The sequence below is a fragment of the Hordeum vulgare genome, chromosome 7H (genome assembly GCF_904849725.1).
Source record: "Hordeum vulgare subsp. vulgare chromosome 7H, MorexV3_pseudomolecules_assembly, whole genome shotgun sequence".
Lineage (NCBI taxonomy): Eukaryota > Viridiplantae > Streptophyta > Magnoliopsida > Poales > Poaceae > Hordeum > Hordeum vulgare.
The window spans coordinates 361,084,302-361,101,237 of record NC_058524.1 but is presented as its reverse complement, the minus strand read 5'-3'; the positions used below and the strand labels follow the sequence as shown (position 1 = coordinate 361,101,237).

The window sequence follows — 16,936 nt, the reverse complement described above, 5'->3', positions numbered from 1 at the left end:
TTGTTTTCATGTTGTCTGTAGCGGGACTAAACTATACTCTAAATAATTGTGTGTTTGTAAGCTTTATGCTATACTATTGTCAGTTGGCAAGTGTATGCCCTACTTGTCATTCTTTAGTTATGTAATGTTATGATTATCTCGCTTGTCAAACGTTTAGATGTGCCCATTTCCCTTTTGAGGCATCACCCTCAAAATAGGAAAGGGCCGCATCTTAGTCGTTACAAGTTGGTATCAGAGCCTTACGACCATAGGAGGCTTTGTGTGATCGAACTTGGTCGAGTCGAGTCTAGTAAAATGATTGATTCTTAGTTATATCGGAGAGTAGGTTTCTTTTTCTCCTCTTCTATGCTCTGGTGAGGTTCTCGATTTAGGAAATCTTAATTCTACTCCTCTTCATGCTCAAAAAAACTTTTAGGATCACGCGGATATTTTGAAATCTATATATTATCGATGTGACGGAGTTCTGTCTTGGTGCCTCCTGTGTGACTTGATTTCTTCCGGGGAGTCGAGCTCCAGGGGATTCTTGTGCACATCGCCATCATTCAGATTTCTTAGTATCGCAGAACGGAGGATGTTCGTAATTACTTCAAAAACTAGTTGTCATGAGAGGAGTCCGGCTTCCCAGTATGGGTGCAGAGAGTTCCAGATGTATCGCCACACTTTGTATCGTTGTGGTTACGAGGGTCTGTGTTAGATGAAGGTCCGAGATTCTGGTTATGTGTTGACGGATGTGATACACTAGACGGGTTAGTATAGGAGTTGTTTGACATATTACTCCTTGTATCCATGTACCAGATTGCATGAACAGATATTTCGGGAATTCATAGGTGGGATATCAGGTAGTGACTTATAGGATAATCTTCCTACGAATGCATGATGTCGGGTTGGGATTCGACATTCAGTGGGTACGTTTGTTCACGGTCGTCTTACAGCGGTTCTCGTTGTGTCTTAAAGAGTCCTTGTAGCTTGCTACGACTCGGGGACGCTTCGTAAGTCGTGTGCACTGCCTTGCATAGGATGGCTACTGTAAATTCGAGCCCGTGCGATCATATCCATGAAGATATCGGATGGAATCTCTATCATATGTTTGTTCCGAGCAGTTCTAGGTCATACTTGGTTTGCAAGTGGTCTTTAATCGGATTTTGTCGACGGTCACTTTGAGGAAGCATTCTTACTATTTTGTTCGAGTGCAATTGCTAAATATTCTTGTTCAGATATTTCTGCCTATTGATTCAGCTTTACCTTGAATGTTATTCTCTGGGCTAATGTGTTCTCCGTCTTCAGGATGCCTCCACCAACTCGCCAGAATCCGGGACGCGAGGGTGCTGATGCTCTGCCACCACCTCCTCCGCCTCCTCCTCCTCCGGCGCCTCCTCCTGCAGAATCTTCGCAAACGGTGATAGCTACAACAAATGCTAACACCCAGATGTTAATCCAACTGTTGCAAGAGAGGACCAATAAGCAGCAGGGCAATTTCAACCATGGTGGTAATCAGTTTGCATCTCTGAATCAATTCCTGGCGAACCAGCCGAAATCCTTCACGTCTTGTGACTAGCCGTTCGACGCTAAGGACTGGATTCGGGACATGATCAAACACTTTGAGGGCAGCAATGTCCGTCCAGAGGACTTCGTCAAGTTTGCAATGTTTCAGATCAAGGAGAAGGCAACAGTTTGGTGGCAGCAGTTGAAGGACTCCACGGGAGGCAGAATGATCAGTTGGGACGATTTCTGCAAAGATTTCAGGCCGCAGTATATCCCATCTAGGTGGTTCCTCTATGTACACGTATAGCGTCGAGTTCCATGTGCTGGCTTGATATGCCTTGCAGGACATTCCAGATCAGAAGAGCAAGATCTATCAGTTCAGAGATGGTCTGAGAGAGGACTTGCAGCTGGCCCTTGCCTTGCACGATCCCGATGAGTTTGATAAGTTCTATAACTTGGCTATCAGGGCTGGGGCAGCTTTGCTCAGGGTGGAGAACTCGAGGAAGCATTTCAGGGATTCCAGCTTGTCGCCCTCAACTTAGGTGGTCCAGAAGCAGTAGAAATATTGGGTGTCTCCTCCTCCTCCTCGGCAGACTCAATAATTCAAGTAGTCAGGTGGTCGTGATTCTTCCCACCCACCCAACCCAGCTTTCCAGCAGAGGTTTCAGCAGCAGAAGCAAGGGAATCCTCAGGTGCAGTTCCGTCCGCTGTTAGATGTTTCTTGTCACAAGTGTGGGCAGAAGGGTCACTACTCCAACAAGTGCACGTCTCAGTTGCGTCTTTCGCCCCTCCTCTAGGGAAGCCTCCAAGTAATGCTATGGTGAAGTTCAATCGCAAGTATGCAAGAGTCAATATGGTGAATGCAGCTAAAGCAGATAACTCCTCAGACGTGACTATGGGTAATCTCCTAGTTAATGAATTTCCTGCAAAGGATTTATTTGATTCTGGTGCATCGCAGTCATTCATTTCAAGGCCTTTTTTGCAAAGCATGAGATGTGTTGTGAAGAGTTGCCTAGATCCTTAACTGTGGTTTCACCGGGGTTGCAAATGAATTCTCGCTTCATAGTTCCTGATGTCACTGTCAAGATGGGTGATTATGCTTTTCTGGCTTCTTCTATTGTCCTTGGCAACTTTGATATTGATTTGATCCTTGGAATGGATTGGTTGGCTATGATCAAGGCGTCTATTGATTGTGAAGCTAAAGAAGTGAAGCTAACTCATTCTTCGGAGGACGTGATTATCTTCGCAGCGCGTGATGACACGGTTCGTCTGTTTTCCTTGAATGAGAAGGGCGAGATCTCTCAAATTTCACAAGTCCCAGTGGTCTGCAAGTATGAAGATGTTTTTCCGGAAGAACTGCCAGGAATGCCTCCACACCGAGAAGTTGAGTTTGTAATTGAGCTTGAACCGGGTCCTGAGCCTGTGTGTAAGCGGCCGTACAAACTGGGTCGAGAAGAGCTGATGGAGTTGAAGAAACAACTTGATGAGCAAGAGCGTGTGGGTCTTATCAGACCAAGCTCATCTCCTTGGGGTTGTGGAGTTCTTTTTGTCAAGAAGAAGGATGGTATGGAACGACTCTGTGTCGATTACCGTCCATTGAATAAGAAGACGATCAAAAACAAGTATCCAATTCCCAACATCAATGAGTTGTTTGAGCAATTGAAAGGGGCTCAGAACTTCTCGAAACTTGATCTCAGGATGGGTTATCATCAGATTCGCATTCGCGAAGAGGACATTCCACAGACTGCTTTTAAAACAAACTTTGGCTCGTATGAGTACACGGTGATGTCTTTCGGTCTGGCCAATGCTCCACCGACCTTCTGTCGGATGATGAATTATATCTTCTCCCCACTCAAGAATGAATTCGTTTTGTTGTATCTTGATGATATTCTGGTCTTTTTGGAAACTGAGGAAGAGCATGAAAACATCTCAGGCTTGTGCTTGATAAGCTAAGAGAGCATAAGTTCTATACTAAGTTTTCCAAATGTGAGTTCTGGTTGAAGGAAGTTGTCTACCTTGGGCACGTCATCTCTGCCGAGGGCATCAAAGTTGATCCGTCGAAGGTGCAGGCCATTGTTGAGTGGGAACCTTCGCAAAATGTGAAGCAGCTTCGAAGCTTTCTCGGGCTTGCAAGCTATTGCAAAAGGCTCATTGAGAATTTATCCAAGATTGCTAAGTCTCTCTCAAGTCTTCTTCAGAAGGGTGTGATGTATGTATGGTCTCCAGAGTGTCAGTTGGCTTTCGACACACTCAAAGAGAAGCTCACTTCTACTCCAGTCTTGGTTCCTCCCGATGACTCCAAACCTTATCAAGTGTTCTGCAATGACTCTCTTCAAGGTCATGGTATAGTTGTGATGCAAGACAAGAAAATGGTAGCTTATACCTCGAGGTAGTTGAAGCAAAGTGAGAAGAATTACCCCACTCATGATCTTGAGTTGGCGGCAGTGGTACATGCTCTGATGACTTGGAGATACCTCTTGTGGGAAAGAAAGGTTGAAGTGTTCATCGATCACAAGAGTCTCAAAGACATCTTCACCCAGCCTAACTTCAATCTTCGGAAAACTCGTTGGGTGAAAATGCTCCAAGATTTTAATCTGAGCATTGAGTACACTCCAGGCAAAGCTAATGTCGTGGCAAACGCTTTGAGCAGGAAGGCTTACTGCAACAGTCTCATTCTGAAGCCTCTCCAGCCTGATCTTTGTGATTCTTTTAGAAAGCTCAACCTTCAGTTAGTTCCTCGGGGATTTCTTGCTAATCTTCAGAGTTCTCCTACCTTGGAAGACCAAGTCCGACAAGATCAACTTCTTGATGCTATGGTGAAGAAAGTTAAGATTGGCTTCGCAAAGGGAGTTCCCAAATATAAATGCTTCACTATTGATGCCAGAGATACATTGTTCTTTGAGGATCGCCTTGTCGTTCCGAAAGGGGATCTCTGAAAGGTTATCATGGAAGAAGATCATAACTCTCTTTTCTCGATACATCTAGGAAGTTCCAAGATGTATCAGGATCTGAAATAGACCTTCTCGTGGACTCGCATGAAGTGTGAAATTACTCAGTTCATAAATGAATGTGATGTATGTCGAAGGGTGAAAGCAGAGCATCAACATCCACCAGGTCTTTTGCATCCCTTGCCCATTCCCGAGTGGAAGTTCGACCATGTTGAGATGGATTTCGTCACCGGGTTTCTAAAGTCCAAGAAAGGTAACGATGACATCTTTGTCGTCATCGACAAGTTGAGCAAAGTCGCTCATTTCATTCCAGTCAAAGAGTCTATCTCGGCAGCTCAGCTTGCAGAGCTTTATACGTCAAGGGTAGTCTCATTGCATGGTGTCCAATGCTGATTTCTTCAGATCGAGGAAGCATCTTTAGTTCCAAGTTCTTGGATTCATTTCAGTCTGCGATGGGTACTAAGATTCGATTCAGTACAACTTTCCATCCTCAGACGAGTGGGCAAGTTGAGAGAGTCAATCAGGTCCTCGATGATATGCTAAGAGCCTATGTCATCTCCGTTGGCATGAAGTGGGAAGATTGCCTACCTTTTGCTGAGTTTTCGTATAACAACATCTATCAGGCAAGTTCAGGAAAAGCTCCGTTCGAGATTCTCTATGGCAGGAAGTGTCGTACCCCGCTCAATTGGTCAAAGACTGGTGAGCGTCAGATTCTTGGGAATGACATGATTGCTGAAGCAAAAGAAATGTGTCGTGTCATTCGGGATAATCGCAAAGCAGCACAGTCCCGTAAGTAGAGCTACTACAATAGCAAGCATCATGACATGGCTTATCAGCTCGATGACTTCGTCTATCTAAAAGTGTCTCCTATGAAAGGCAGTCAGTGTTTTGGCATCGAATGAAAGCTTGCTACTCGTTTTCTTGGGCCTTTCAGAATTGTTGGCAAGAGAGGCGACCTTGCATATCAATTAGAGCTCCCTTCAAACTTCTCAAATGTGCATGACGTGTTTCATGTCTCTCAGCTCCAGAGATGCTTCAAGACTTCCGAGCGCACAGTTGATATTCAAGATATCGACCTTCAACCGGCCTATCCTACTGTGAGCATCCAGTTGCAATTCTTGAGGTGACTGAGCGCAAGACCCACAATAAGTCAATCAAGTTTCAAGGTGCAATGGTCACATCATTCCGACAAGGAGGCCACTTGGGAACGCGAGGATCACCTCTGCTCCGAATTTCCAGAGTTCTTTCAGTCTTAGATCTCGGGTCGAGATCTTCTTGCAGTGTGGGAGAGTTTGTAACAGTCCAGATGTAATCCTTTCCATTTTTGGGTCCTTACTATTTTGTGGAACCATGCTTTGGATGTAACATAAGTTTATCATTTCACGTGACTCCATTTAATGTCATCATTTTGCATCATGGCATCCTCATCAAATGCTTTGCTTACATTCTTGTGTTGCTAGTTGATCCATCATGGTAATGATAGCTTGCCTTGAGTGGTGTGAAATGATGTAATGTTTTCAAACAAAGCTCTCTAACTACGCTTTTCAAAACAATGCAAAGCCCTTTCCCCCTTTGTATTTTAAACATGTGAGTTATACTTTGATTGAACCTGTTTTAAAAATGTTAAACATTTAGAGTATTTAATTGTGATTGAGGGGTAACTCTCATTGATATATTAGCCTTTAGGTTCATAGGGTTTTATTTAAAAACAGCGTTATTAAATCCTGTTGTTTGTATAATTTAATTGCTCTAAAAATGTGGGTTGTATTTTATTTAAATAGGCCATAAATCCCTCAGCCTTTGGCTATTTTTATTTTTTCTAAACAAACCCTTCTACTTGTTCCTGTGAGTTTTTGTTTGTGGCTGTTATTTTAAAAAGAAAACCCCCTTGTTTTTATTTTCTTACTCCCAGGCTCTAGAGAGCCTAGGTGGGCTGGCTACCCCTTTCTCCACCTGGGCCTCGCCTCCTTGGCTGCACCGTGCGGCCCCTTCCCCTTTACTTTCTTTTTCCTGACGCCGTCCCGCCTCCTCCTTGCTTTTCGTTAGGGTTCACAGAGAGAGAGCATCATGTCATCGCCGTCAGGTCGTCCCATCGTCCCGCTATTTAGCGCATCCCACTCGGCGTGCGTACTAGGGTTCCTCTTCCCCGCCGCCACCTCCTTCTCCCTCCTCCTTCCCCCTCTGCAGGTAAGTTCAGAGAGAGATTCACACAGAGAGAGAAGATTCACACAGAGCGCCGCCGCCGTCCCCGCCATCTCCTCCTCGCCGGCAGCCTCCCCCGCAGCATCTGAGGCGTCCGCGAGGATGCTGGGGCCTTCCCCACCCCGTTCCCGGTGCAAGGAGGGTGGATCCCCTCCTCTATCGGCCCCTACTCGTCGTCGTCGTCTCGGGCGGAAGGAGCAGAGCGTCAGGCCGCATCGCCTCTTCTTCCTCTTCGTCGGGCGATCCTCCTTCCTCATTGCGTTAGAGTGAGCGCCACTTCCTCCTCCTTCCTCTTCCCCTTGCTGTAGAGTCTCTGGTCGCGCGTAGCCTCGCCGAAGGCCTCTACTGTCCCTGTCGTTGCCTTAGGTAGCTGCACCGTCGCGCCATCGCAGTTGGCCTCCTCCCACGGAGCTAGCCCCGGGAATGGAGCCCCTAGGCTTCCCTCTTCCCCCACGTGGTAGCAGCCACAGGGTTTAGTCGCCGGGGTGTCGCTGGAGTGCTTCCCCCGTTCTGGCCTTGCTAGTTGTAGGTAGTAGATCTGGGTGGCTGCTCAAAAGAGCACCACCTCCCTCCCTGGTAAGATCCCTCTTCGTAGCGCAGTGGCAACCGAGCTTGGCGCGTCCCCTCGGGCGCCTTCCGTTTTTGTTTATTTCGCCAGTTTTAGGGTAAGTGCTAGAGAGGGCTTACCTTTCTTAAAGCCCTCTCTCTGGCGAGCACTGATGCAGTAGCCGAGTGGTAGTGTGTGCGCGTGTGTATCCAGAGGTTGTGGGTTCGATCCCCACACCCTCCCCTTATATTTTTTGATTCCATTTATTTTCTTTTGTTGTTGTATATTTTTGTGTTGCTTCCTTTTACAGTAGGACTTGTGCTTGATGTTTTTTTCCTTCTCCCACGGTTGCACTAGGGTGTAGAGTATTCGTGTGTGTATAGGCGTAGATGGTGTGGTGTGAGTTCATTTGTATACATGTGCATGTGTATGTGTGTGCACATGTGTATATTTGTGGATGAACACCTATTTCTATATGTTAGTGTGACATGTTAGTGAATCCATGCTATGCCTAGATAGGTTGTTCTTGCCCTAGTGATGTGCATGTGTACGTGATGCAATATGTGATAGCTCCCACATGGGATGATACTTATTTGTACCTTATTGGATTCTATGTGACATTTTTGAGCTAGCTTTGTGGATTGTTGTTACATGTAAGTACCCATGTATGATATATGATTTTGGGGTAGAATCATCCCAGGAATCCAATGGTGCAGTCAGATTTCACTTTAGAGTAACTTCATAAAACTGTTATTTTCTGATATGATGCCATGTTTAGAGCTTTACATTAGCTGGTGTTATGGCCCTTTGTGGATGATTCCCTTGTGGAATGGTAGTGGGTGAACCCCTCTACAACATGGGTCCCTTGTTTTGTTCATAAGGTTTGACATGCACCTATTGTGCCCTGACAAAGTAGACACTTGGCTGAAACTTACAGATTTGTGAAACCTTGTGATTTTCACCAAGTCTGGGAATCTGATGTTATTTTCTTCCCCTGTTGGCTTGTGTGAATTAGCTCCTATGTTGGGAATTAGCCCATGCAACAAACTAATGTTTGTGAGATTTTATGTTTCTTTAGCTCCCTGTTAAATGTCATGCTTATACCCTTCCCGTAGATATCATTTTGCAGGCTGCCAAAATGCTTCAGAGCATAAGCAGCTGGTGAAAACCTGTGATTTTTACTAAGTCCCAGAATCTGTGATATTTTGTCCAAGTTAGTGTCTATAGATCTTTTCATGGGTGATTCCTTTGCATTAGCTTCTTATACAGGGTTGTAGAGATTTTGGATGGCTTCTGTCTCATATCTTGTTTGATTAATTTAGATGGTTGTAGATACTTTGAATCTTGTAGACAAACTACTATGTTCCTGTTGTAAACAGATTGTATGTTTTGTTGTTTTGAAGTTTGTGTGGGCATTCTTGATGGTGTAGTGTGTTCCTATGCACCACCCCACTTATAATTTGTTGCTTGATCATGTGGCAACCTGGTAACACCAGGGAGTGCCGATTAGAGTGTGTTTGTGGTTGTTTGACCCGTAGGCCTTTGAAACTTGTTTTGTTGTTTCTGTGACTCCGTTCTCTACGTTCTTTATATGTTTTTGCATCGTTTTATCGTGATGCACATGCTCATGACATATTAATGCATGTCAAGATAATTTAATATGAGGTTCTATCCAGAATCCAATTAACTCAACTAATGCAAATGAAAGTGACTAGAATAGTGATGCACGCTTCCTTCTTCACACATGCATCATATTGATTGTTGCATTATGTTTTGCCGGTGTTCATTGGATGTCATCTTATCTTTGGTAGCATCGGGAACAGAGAGCGAGTACATGGATTCTGGAGAGTATGTGCAGGAAGATCAAGAGCAGTTCCAAGCTGACGACATCACAGGTAAGATGATCGTGACCTTGACACCGTATCTAGCTTTGTTATGCTTAGAATCACGTTTCCTTTGTTACATGCTCGCTGCCTACCACTTGATATAATGCCACCTGTCTTTTCCATGAACCTCAAACACCTCCCTGTCCTAGCAAATGTTGTTTGGCTAAGTAGGCTTGCTCAACCTCTAATGAGTAGCTTTGCTAGTTGTAGGTGCCGGCTGTCTCATTGATAACATGGGTATTTTGATATCATTATGTTTAAACTGCTATTTATTTAATGCACCTATATATTTGGTAAATGACGGAAGGCCTAGCCTTTTGCCGGGTGATCTGTTCCATTATTGTCGCCTTAGTTTCGGCTACCGTTGTTCGATTCCATAACTGATCACTCCTAACACGTTCGGGGTTTTTATGGGGACCCCCTTGATAAATCGTGTAGTGTCAAGTCTCGTCTGGCAGGACTCAACATTGGTTTTAATCTGCTAATAACCTAATAATAATTTGCATAGGGAATAGCTACCCCGAGGATTTAATCAACAACCCAGGCCAGTGCTCCTCATTAGTGTTGGTCCAACCTGTCAACCGCCGGTGGCTACCAGGGAAACTCTGTGGTTGGCCTATCGGAAGCTTGGACAATCCGTCGTGTCATGAGAATGAGATACGCGGCTCCTATCGGGTTCGTCGACACGACGGGAGGTCTTGCCAGATTTGTCTTACCTTAGCGATATATCATGCATATAGGGATTCTGGTGAAACTTTGGGTCTCCTCAAAGTTGAGGTTTTCCTATAAGGAATCCGACAAGATCACGAGTTTCGTGATAGAGGATTACTTTGCGGCCCGTGGCAGTTTGTGATGGACTAGTTGGAGCACCCTTGCAGGGTTTAATCTTTCGGAAAGCCGTGCCCGCGGTTATGTTGCAAATTGTGGATATTTTGTTAAAATCCGGTTATAGACAACTTCAAGTAACTCTAATAAAACTGCCAACTGTGTGCGTAACCGTGACTGTCTCCTCCGGAGATCGCTCTCCGATCGAGAACAGGGTGGGGTTATGTTTGACGTAAGTAGGTGATCAGGATCACTTAGTGATCAATCTAGTCTTAGATCGCTCACGTAGACCACCATATGATTTCTCTGATCATCGTAAGGTAGCCACCATATATGATTAGGTTGCTGCAAGCCCATACACTTAACCTTCCTCACCCAATAACTTGGCTAGATTTGATACCAAGGTCATTCGATTGTTGTGTACCCATGGCTCACAGATTCCTACAAACCCCAACAGGTACAGGTACGCCCGACGTAGGAGATCCTGAGGACAACCAGCTAAAGTGGGAGTTCGATGAGGACTCTGGTTGTCTGTACGTGAACTATCCGGAGGAATGAGGTCGTGGTCGTGATCATGGGCCAGCATGCGGGATGTCATAGTTTTACTTGTTTTCATGTTGTCCGTAGCGGGACTAAACTATGCTCTAAATAATTGTGTGTCTGTAAGATTTATGCTATAGTATTGTCAGATGGCAAGTGCATGCCCTACTTCTCATTCTTCAGTTATGTAATGTTATGATTATCTCGCTTGCGAAAAATTTAGATGCGCCCCTTTCCCTTTTGAGGCATCGCCGTCAAAATAGGAAAGGGCCGCATCTTAGTCGTTACAGAAAATCTCCAGCATCTTGTTTCCTCACATCAAGTATTTCACATACTATATTGCTCGAGGGTTGTTAGCTCGTGACAACACGAGCAACATTTCGGCTCCGGATCTTGCTATCTTGGCAGCCACCCTCTTAGTAGATAACATGTATAATATTGGTGCTTTGATTGCTCGTCGCCTCGTTGCTAACAGTGCCATTTATGCCACACTTATCCTCGAGCATATTGAGCGCATTGCACATGCGGATAATGTGCCTTTTCCATACATGAACTTTGATCTTACCGCTACGAAGAGGCATGAGTTTGTTACTAGGACTTCCGAGTTTTGTAACCTTGTTTATATTACAAGGTTTGTCGAGCTTACTACTCGCGAGATCTGTCTACCTGCACCACGTTTGCTTGATTATACTAGCAGGAACGGGTGGTCTTTCTCCTCAACTGAGCTGGACGAGTTCGTTATCCAGCAGCAGTTCCACAACCCCATGGAGGAGGTTGTACCCGAGGAAGAAGAGCCATCTCCTTGGGAGGCCAGCCAAGGATCAGTGTACACGCCCGAGGCCTTGTATGATTCTTGGAGCCACTAGTAGGACTCCGGAGCCGGAGGAAGCTCCTGGAGCCCGCAGTAGCGGAGCTCAATTCAGGCCAAAAGCCTAAGCTTGGGGGAGTACATCTCCTTCTCACCTTCCATTGTATCATCTGTAGTATCCTTTGTATATCTTTTCAGAGTTTTTCCCTGTTCTTCTTTGTTCTCTCTTTGCAAATATAACAAAAAGATTTCTCTTTTCCTTTTCTTTCGTTTAACCTTTGGAAAACCCAAAAAGATTTCTTTTCTTTCTTTAGTTTGCTTTGTTTGCAGATTTCATCTCACGTCCTTGGTTGCAATTGCGCTTGATTATATCTTTCTACGTTCGATCGTGCAAGTGATGATGCAATAATGACGAAGATCAACGGAAGGAATGCAACTAGGAAAGCCGGTATGAACTCTATTTGTTTCTGCTTTTGTACATATGCCTGTACTTATGATCTAGAGACCAGCTTGTAGCGACATAGTCCTATGATTACAATGATCTCCAAGTAGTTCAAATAGCTGGAGTTCATAATGTGTTTAGCATGAAATGTTTAGCATGAATTGCATTGTTCATGGTTTGGCATATTAGAGTGGTATTTCCATTCGGAGAATTTCTGGAATGACTAGGCACATGCTTATACATGTTTATGACTAGAAGTCTATCAAGCCTTGATGATCTTTTTATTTCAGGATAGTTATATCGCTTTCATGCCCGATTCAATGTTGCTTTGTCGCTCTGCATGATTATGACCGTTATTTCTCTCTAGTTGGTCACTTCCCCGTCTTTTGCTAGCCTTCGCGTGTACTAAGCGGACTAACTGCTTGTGCATCCAAAATCCTTAAAACCAGTTGCGCCATATGTGTTCGCCATACCTACCTATATGCGGTATTTATGTCTTGTTCCAAGTAAATTTGCATGTTCCGCGTTTTAAGTTTTCAAATAAATATTTTGTTTTGTATGCCCGAATCGCTCATGTAGTGACTAGGGTCTATCAGTATCTTCCATACTAAGTAGGTTATTCTCAAGATATTTGTTGATTCACTATCATTCACGAGAAAGTGGCTGGTAACTGGGATGCCCAATTCCATGCTTAGAGTCAAATCAAATTTAATGAAACAAAACTCCCCCAGAAGTGTTGTTTGTATGGACGGTACCTGCGGATTCGGCCCGCTCTAGAGTGTGATCGATTGGTGGAGGGGGAGTTAAAACTGTACTTTTCTGTTTGGGAACCGCCTATAATGTATTTAGCATGGAAGATATTGAGATCTCTTAGTTGTTACATTGACAATGAAAGCATACCGGCCAAAATTTTGATTTATCTCTGTTTTAAAGCTCAAGGTCTGGCACTTCTAGAAATCAATGCTTCCATCTGCGAAGGGCCTATATATTTTACTTTTCTGTTGAGTCGTCCTCTTCTCATAAAGAGCATAATTGTCATTCTGAGTGTAATGTGCATTGTCCCAAAGCACCACATTGTCTTCTGCATGATTGTGATATTGCTTATTCTGAAATATTTATTTCTTGTCTCTTTTAATACTCCGACGGAGCGTCTGCATTTATGTTTTTCTTCACTCATGGGGTCTAGCGAGATACCACTCTAGTATATCCAAGTCATGTGCATTGTGATCTTGACATGATTTTCAGTTACATATTATTCTTTCTTAGTTCTTTGAAACTCTTCACATGATTGAAGGATTGCTTCGTGTATTCTCTTTGTAGCATTACTTCAATGCTTGTTGGACTTGTTTGTAGTGCATGCTTATATACATTTGATGAAGCAAAAGAGTTTGTCAAGTTTTTTTTGTCGCCTCACTTCGTTGAACTGAATTACTTGAGGACAAGCAATATGCTAAGCTTGGGGAGTTGATACATCTCAAACGTATCAACTTTTCCAAACACTTTTGCTATTGTTTTGGTCTCATTCTTGCATGATTTGAATGAAACTAACCCGGACTGACGCTGTTTTCAGCAGAGCTGCCTGTATTGTTTTCTTGTGTGCCGGAAAATGGATATTTAGACGTCCCGGAAAATTCCCAGAAAAAATAGAAAAAATCCACGCACCGGGAGGGGCCATGGGCCCGAAGATGGGCCGGAAGGGAGCCACAGGGCCCCTAGGCGACCAGTTGGCGCGACCTGCCTCCTGGCCGCGCTGCGTGGCTGCCTGGCTGGGGCCCACCCCCTCTAGTACCCTACTTTGGCTCCTATTTTTACCCATGACGGAGAAATTCCAGAACATAAGTCGTTTTGCAAGTTCTCGACGCGGAGCCGCCGCCACCCTCGGTTCTTCTTCAGGAAAAATAATCTGGAGGATGTTTTGGCCTCCGGCGAGGGGCAATCGTTGCCATCATTGCCATCGTCATCACCATCACCAGTCCATCATCCTTCCATGGCTTCTCCCATCATGTGTGAGTAATTCCCTGTTGTAGGTGAAGGGGATGGGAGAGATTGGATGACTTAGATCATGTAATAGTTCGTCGGATTGTTGGGGGCGTGTTGCCTATCATCTACTATGGTGTCTATCATCTTTGCTACTACTTGTTACTCTTAATGCTTGTCACTTTGGGCCCAAGTGCCATGATTTCAAATCTGAATATCTTATGTTTTAATGAATACATTTGTGTTCTAGATCCTATCTATAAGTAGTATGCACCTATTTTAGTCCGGAACCGGCGACCCCAATGGTCACAACTTGGGACACCAAAGGGGATGGGCTATACTTTGAGGATTCCATGTATCCATTGATTGTTAATTCTTTGTTCCGGTGCTCTTTGACATGAGCACCTTAATATCCATAAGTTCCTTTGGTCCCGTTGATAGCGGGATGGTAGGACAAAAGATGTCGTGCAAGTTCTTATTGCAAGCACGTACGACTACCTCGGGATACATGCCTAATGTTTGATATATGCCTAGATTATCATTACTTTTCTTTGTGTCTTGCTGCAAATTAAATACATGATATCTCTCATCCATGGCCAACCATCCATCTCCTTAGCCTATAGTGTGTTAATCCTGCTGGTCACAATTAGTTTTACTTCCGCTGCTTTACTTTCCTTGTTTTACCGCTATAATTTCCTTTGCCACCATCACTCCAAATCACCATTGCTACTAAAATTTCGTTGCCAAGAAAGTATATTTCAGGTGCGGTTGAATTGACAACTCAACTGTTAAAGCTTATAAATATTGTTTGGCTCCCCTTGTGTCGAATCAATAAATTGGGTTAACTTACCCTCGAAGACTGTTGCGATCCCCTACACTTGTGGGTTATCACGTGTCTTTCTTCGATTGCTTGTCGGAGAAGCCCATCAGGGAAGAGACCGGCCTCGTCTGCGACACCACCAACAAGGAAATAGCATACACCGCCAACCGGGCCGAGGAACGGGCCCTTGCTGAGGTGGTCGGGAGTGTCGGTTTTTACGACAAGGGGGCGCTCGAGGAAGGGGCGCTGCTGGATGGAGAGCTTGCTGAGCAGCCTAGCAACTAGGCTGCCGGGGGCGCTTCGAAGGAACGGGCGCCCGAAGAAGAGTAGGAGGAGGAGGAAGAGGAGGTGCCTCTGGCCCGCTGAAATCCCAAGCGAGTGCTTCGACATGCTGGCTCCAATCTCCCCGTCCGTCCGGCTCCGTCCTCCGCGCCTGTCAAGCGTCCCAGGGACGCATCCTCTCCGGCGGATGTCAAAGGGGATGTGGATTTTGATTTCTTGGCCTTCAGCTCGGGGGAGGAAATAGAGTACACACCTTACCCTTTACCCTCTTTGAACCCCTTTCTTTATGTTATTACTCAGCGGGTGTTGGTTCTTCCCAGGGACACAAAGACGCTGGCCTAGAGGATGGCGAAGAGGGCCAAGGTGTCGGCAGGCGGCGATCCGTCGGCAAGTGTCTCAGAGGCGCCGCCGACAGCTTCCGCCACCCCGGTGCCTAGCCCCCGGCAAAGCCCCTATCGGGAGTCGCCAAGGTCCGTGACGCCTGAAGCCGAGCCCCCGACAACAGATGTTGCCGGAGAGGGGACAACTACGCCTCACGAGCTCGACGAGGGTGAGACTCCTGGCAAAGAACGTCTACAAGCTTTTCCTTTTGTTTTCCTAAATGCCCATCTTATTCTGATCGTCTTCTACCTTGTCTTGTACCTCAGATCTCTCCCCTATGGAAGAGATGAACGTCGACTCCGTCATCGAGGAGACCGCATGGGACGCGGATGCTGACGCCGATAAGGTTGCTGCGAGAAAGTCCGCCGAGGAGGCATGGGAACAGGCCACCCAGGAACCGACGAAAGAGTCCACCGAAGGATCCGGAGCACGTGCCGGTGATTCTTCTGCTACCGGGGCTGAGGAGGCACCACTAGACGAGGAGCCCCCTCTTGCCGATGATGATGTTGGTGACGACCAACCTCCCATGTCTGGGCCCCCAATAGCCAGCGACTACATTCGCTCCGCGAGGGTCGATTCATCAACCCGCCAGCGGTGAGTCTCATGAGGATAGACACGGAGGGGAGAGCTTCGATGCCGAAATCTCCGCGAGTGCTAGGCTCGAGATCGTGGGGGGATCGTCGACCCGCGGCTGGAAGTTGAGCGAAGAGCAGCTCTTCCAGTCCATGAGAGACAACGTCAGCCAGCTCTAGGCCCTCTATCAGGCCCGGAAGGAGAAAGTAGACTCCCATGCGGTGATTGTCAAGGTAGTAGAGGAGCCCTTCGAGAAGCTCTTCGAGGAGACATGGATCTACTTTGCCAAGGCTCACCAGGAGATGAAGATCGATCTTGAAAAGCCGAGGGCCGAGCGGGACGAGCTCCTTCTCAGGTCGTCTAACATCCGGAAGGAGGAGGAAGAGGTCCGACGCCGCATTCCGACGAAGATGCCCGCCTCAATGCGCTTCGGATCAGCATCGAGTCCCACGAAGAGGAACTCACCGATCATGAGAAGGCGCTCAGTGACAAGCTCCATGCCAAGGATGAAGAAGTCAAGAGCCTTAATGCGCAGTGTACCCAAGAGCTGATGCATCATCACAAGGACACCCTCGCGGGACAAGCTTCAGAGCACGCCGGCAAGTTGCAAGAGGTTGCTGACAAGGCTGCCAGTGCCGAGGCTGCCAGGGAGGAGCTTGCTGGCAAGTTGAAGAAGCTGGAAAAGGATCTTGAAGCCCTCGGCAAGGAGATCTCAACCCTCATAGTTGAGAGAGAGAAAACTCTCTCCAATTTGACGGAGATCGAAGCTGCCGTTTCAAACAAGAGCGTTCCACTCAGCTCTGCCAATGCCTCCCTTGCCGCCCTGCAGGATAAACTGGCTCCCCTAGAGCAGCCCCTTGAAGAACGTAAAGCACGTGAAGAGGTCTTGACTTAAAAGCTCCTCGACGCGACAAATCAGCTTGAGGCCGCCTCCGTCGCTCGCGAGAGTTACACACGTGGCGTGGAGTTGGGAACCGAACGTCTTGTCGACGCCGCGGAGGGGATCACCGTGTAGCTGTCTTCTATGGATCTCCAAGGCTTTGGTTATTCTTCGGGCCCGGAGGTATCTCCAAGCACCAAGCTGCTTTGTTCTTCGAGAGTGTGGTCGATGCTTTGAAGCAGATTCGAGCCGGTGAGGCGGCGCGCGTGGCGAACGAGTCTCGGAGGTTGTGTCGTGGTGCTGTCCTCAAGTGCCTCACCGAATTGGCGTACAAGAATCTCTG

General features: G+C 46.2%; 1 pseudogene; it reads left to right on the top strand.

The window, feature by feature from the left end:
• The first annotated feature begins 1,585 nt into the window (after positions 1-1,585).
• On the top strand, positions 1,586-14,762 carry LOC123408897 (annotated as a pseudogene).
• Positions 14,763-16,936: the final 2,174 nt, after the last annotated feature.